Source organism: Nicotiana tomentosiformis, chromosome 4 (assembly GCF_000390325.3).
Source record: "Nicotiana tomentosiformis chromosome 4, ASM39032v3, whole genome shotgun sequence".
Lineage (NCBI taxonomy): Eukaryota > Viridiplantae > Streptophyta > Magnoliopsida > Solanales > Solanaceae > Nicotiana > Nicotiana tomentosiformis.
The window spans coordinates 89,067,491-89,072,895 of record NC_090815.1 but is presented as its reverse complement, the minus strand read 5'-3'; positions in this window follow the sequence as shown (position 1 = coordinate 89,072,895).

Genomic DNA, 5,405 nt, shown 5'->3' with positions numbered 1-5,405 from the left:
ACTATTAGAAAGCATGACTATAGGATCAAACTGAGTAATTCTAAATATCTCTCGTGTTTATCACTGCCAAATACTGCGTAAGTCAACTAGATAGCCTGTCTATAGGCTTTAACCGTTTATACTTATAATCAGTAAGCAACTATGCAGTCGCTCAGAATTATACTTCGCATAACTGCCCGCATGATCAAAATCCAGAATCACGTAGAAATCATGTCTATAGGATTTAATGATTTTAACTCGTCTTAATTCTGCGACTGTCAAATGCCAATTTATTTGCGTGCATTTGTTGTCTAAGTACGGAGGCTAGCTTGAGCCCTTATTTGCTATATATGAAGTCCAACTTGCTTTTGTATGTCGCCTAGTTTTATCATTTTGAGCAACCTAAGTTAAGTCTAAGACCACCCAAAATAGAGGTCCAAACTCTTCCGGGACCATAGGCATGGGACGGGTAGTGCACGCATAAGGTACGTCTTAGAATCAATTAGTGCTCCTTAGGTAACAACTTAAAGATAGTAATTGGGTAGCAGGAGATGATAGTCTGTGCCCGCTGAATAATGTGAGTAACACCCCATCTCGAGGGAGTTACGAAGTATTATTTATGTTGCACGGGGTGATCCTTTAGGCTAAAAAACTTAGAATCCCCCCCACCTTGCCTTAAAATCAATTATTTTGTTTATTTGCCCAATTTTGTCTTTCTCTTTATTTGGAGTCATTCATATAATTCGAGTTCGTCTGGGACCCACAGTTGTGGACCTCTAGGAATGCCTAACACCTTCTCCTCGAGGTAATTTGGGCCCTTACCCAATCTTTGGTGACACAAACTGGTTAAACCAGAGTCATTCGCAAATAGGTACCCTTACGCACTTCAAACCCGTTAGGTGGCGACTCTCTATTTTAACACCTTTCCTTTAGAAAGAGTTGTTATGACGTCGAAGCCCGACTTTCGCTAGAAAGAAGGGGTGCGATAGCATGGCGACTCTGCTGGGGAATATTTTTAGGCTCTTACCATAACGAACTTGGTCTATATGAATTAGTCTTCTTTGATGAATGTGTTTCATTGTTCTTTATTGTTACATGAACACCCCGCTACCATTTTCCCTTTTTATGGCTACATGCACACCCTTTCCCCTATTTTCTCTTTATTTGAATTCGTATTAATATGCAAATCTCTGCTTAATTCGGTTACAATATGTGTTTTCCTTTAGTCATGTCTACTTGCTCCAAGTCATTTTTAAATTTGCTACATCATGTTCCTCCCTACCCCTACTCCCTTGCTTACTTTATTACAATTTTCACTTTACGCGAACTAACTTCTTCTTTGTTTTCTTTTTTATGTCTTTACGTTTCATTTAATACTTCATTTACTGTCTTCATTATGCAAAATACTTGACAACGTGTTGTTTTATCTTTACATAAAGCACGCTCCACATCATATTCTACTCGTGCCCAATTAATACCATAGGGGCGCTTGATGAGTGTCCGCACTCTTCCTAAATAACCCTTTTAAATTTGGAAAGGCTTATTTGCGGTAAAACTAGTCGATCAGCGGTGCAATCGATAGTTTTGTGCCTTCCCCTCTCAAGTTGTCCACTTGAGGGTACCGGTCTAGACTCATCTAGAAACCCCCATTCTAATATTAGCTGTGCATGCATCATGTCTAAACCTAGTATGGGTTAGAACACTGTCCGCATAATATCTCAATGGGTACAATCATGATATGTGCATTATTTGGAGAAAGCGTGCCAATATGCTAATCATTAATGTCTAAATAGTCGAATCCGGAGGGGAAAAGGGCTAACTTTATATGTTTTGCAGAAATGAGGCACAAAGTGCCCAGGTTCGGCATGGTTCGAAGTATCCCACCTTTGTTGCTAGATTTGTGGGAAAATCTCTCGCCAAGTGACAAAAACCATATGAAAAGAGTTATCGGGAATTTATCTTCTTTGTTAGATATTCAGCCGAACAATGTGTTAATTAAGGTTGCCACCATGTTCTAGGATGAGAAGAGGGCCGTCTTCCGTTTTGGTGATATAGAAATGACTCCCCTTCTAGAGGAAATAGGAGGCTTCGCTGGGCTCCCATGGGATGCCCTGGGTTGTTGGTACCGAAAAATCGTACTTCTCGAGGTTTCCTAAAAATGATGGGTTTCAGGAAAAATGATAAGTTAGTCTGTCTGATTAAATCTTACATGCCATTCGACTTCCTTTACGAGTGTTATGGTCACAACAAGTAATATCGTCTTTACCATGATGAATTTCCATCACTTCTTTGGGTTGGACTCACCGCCAGGGTTTTGTATTCATTGTCTATTTTCTAGGGATGTTGATATTCCCGATACAAGGAGAAAGGATCCACACTTTCCTAGCTATGGTCACTAAGACCCTAATGGAAGGAATTGAGGGGCAAACTTACACTATTGTCCCAATGATCGTGGCTGAAATGTACCGAGCCTTAGACCGTTGCAAAAAGGAACATAGGCATTTCGAGGGTTGCAATCTATTGCTGCAAATATGGTTGTTGGAACACCTTCAGAGAGGAAAATACCATCAAGAATTTCCGCGATGACCATGGAATAACCACATAGCTTATCACCATCCGAAGAGAAAGACTTTTATCCCAGACAGGTTTGCACAACCGGGAAACGCTGTGAGCTGGGTACATTTCTTTAGCAACTTGACTGATGACAAGGTTCATTGGATATTCGAGTGGTTCCCTAGTAGTGAATTCATCATAAGGTCGAGAGATGTTCCTCATATAGTGCTAATCGAATTAAGGGGAATCTATCCTTATGCTCCTATCAGAGTCATGAGCCAAGCTGGGAGAAAACAGGTTATACCACGAGTTTCCAAAATGGTTCATTACAAAGCAGACTTCCAAGGGAATGCCATTCCATTCAAGTTCGAGGCACAGCACATGTGGCATCAAAAGATTATTGTGGAGAAAGATACCATCGAGCCAGAGAGGTATCATGCCAGCCATGTGTACTTCTACCCATCATGGTTGGTCGATGACAAAGCAGGAGAGGTCAAGCCAGGGGTTGATTTAAGAAATAGGGTCATAGACGACGCTGCTGAGGCACAAGTCAAATACAGGAGGTTGCGCAAAAGGGACTTTGAATATGAGGCCAAGCATTTAGAACAACATAAAGTGGACATGGAAGCAATCAATGAATGGAGGGGAATCGCTACTAAATCAACAGAAAGGTTGGAGTATTTGGAGCAGGGTTTGATGGAACTTGAGGGAAAGATGAGGAAAATGGTCTCGGATTGTCAGAACGCAGAGGGAAATGAAGGAGGACATCTAGCAAGGGCGTATCTTCTATTGGACATGCTCGGAGAAGGTCCCTCTGGGACCAAGTAGATTAGGGATGATGTTTTCTAGATTCGTTTTGGAATTTGATTATAATAAAGAAAATGCCACTAGTGACTCTTTATAATTATTATTGTTTTAGTGGAGATTTGGTCTATTTATCATATTAATGAAATGAGGCAGTTATCGGCATCGAGTTTTATCCAAAGCTATATGTCGCTAGGCCTACCTCGGGCACGATGAGGTCCCCAAATTAGGACGCAAATTTATAATTCCATAATACGTGTTTAAATATCAGAAATATCCTTTTAATACTCCTTACTGACTTGTTTACCTTTTGTTTTTCTTCTTTTCTTTGTTTATTCCCATCTCCTAAGGTTGGTTCGTGCATACTGGCATCATCAGTATATCATACCAGATCTATAGGTCCTTCTCCTCCTCCTCCTCCTCCAAGTGATCCTAAGAACAAAGGAAAAGCTAAGATGAACGATATGAGTGGTATCAGGAAAGACAACGCTACGCAAGCCGAGAATGTCGAAACTTCGGATGGCCGGAGTACTCCGGCACAGAATGACTTGGTTTTATGGTTAGAACAGAAGATATTGGAGTTACAAGGGGAACTTGAGCAGGTCCAAAACTTGGAAAACCTTTCCCTTACCCTGAATGTTCCCGACATCAACCAACAAAACGCCCAAAATCCAACACCTCCTCAAAACACACAAAACTAGCACCTGCAAAATCCTCCCGCACCTCACCAATACGCCATGCCTCCCTAAAATTCTAATCCTCCACCAGTACCAACTCCTCCACAACATCATCATCATCCGACCCAGTACCCACAAACTACCACCTACCATACTTCTCAGAATGTACCACAGCCTACTCCTGACCCGCAAAACTCAACCAATGACCACCATTACACCCAGATTCCCGGAGTCTACCAAAGCAATCCCATATATGTGGAAACCTTACCCCCACACCCTATAACAAACCCTATACATACCCGAATCCGCCGAGAAGGACCTGCTCATCAAGAACATGGCAGGGGAACTCAAGAAACTTACCGGCAGGGTTCAAAGTGTTGAAGGGGGCAAAGGCATTGAGGGTTTAATCTATGAAGATTTGTGTATTCATCCAGATGTAGAACTGCCAGAGGGTTACAAACCTCCTAAGTTCGAAATGTTCGACGGAATTGGTGATCCGAAGGTGCACTTGAGAACATATTGTGACAAGCTTGTCGGAGTTGGCAGGGATGAAATAATCCGCATGAAGCTGTTCATGAGAAGCCTCACTAGAGACGCCCTATCTTGGTACATCAGTCAGAACCCAAAGAAATGGATTAATTGGGTAATCATGGCATAAGATTTCATGGATCGATTCAGTTTTAACACAGAAAATGCACCAGACGTTTTCTACATTCAAAATCTCAAGAAGAAGCCAACGGAAACTTTCCCTTGAGTATGGTACTTGGTGGAGGTCTGAAGATGCAAAAGTTAGGCCAGTGCTGGAAGAACAAATGAATAAGTTCTTCGTCAGAGCTCAGGATCCGCAATACTATGAAAGATTGATGGTTATTAAAAACCATAAATTTTCTGATATCATCAAATTGGGAGAGAGAATAGAAGAAGGGATCAAAAGCAGAATGGTGACAAATTTTGAATCACTCCAAGCCACAAATAAGGCCCTACAGTCAGGAGGTATCTCCAAGAAGAAAGAAGTAGGTGTAGTAATGGTAGCCCAAGGTCCGAAGTCTCCTCTCTTATACCAAACACCTCCACCCACATATCAGCCTTTACTTCCTAGATACCAATAACCCGCTACCCCCTACCACACCTACAACACTCAGCCAGCATATTACCACTCACCACCAGCCCGCCAAAACTACCAAAACCCCAGGCCAAAGTTCAACCGTAGGCCGCCCAAACAATACACTCCTATTGCCGAACCTATTGACCTGTTGTATGAGAGATTGAAAGCTGCCGGTTATGTCACTCCCATTCCCGTTGTCGCCATGGAAAATTCCTTTCAATGGGTCAATCCGAACAAGACATGTGCCTACCATTCGGGCATGAAGGGTCATACTATTGATGAATGCC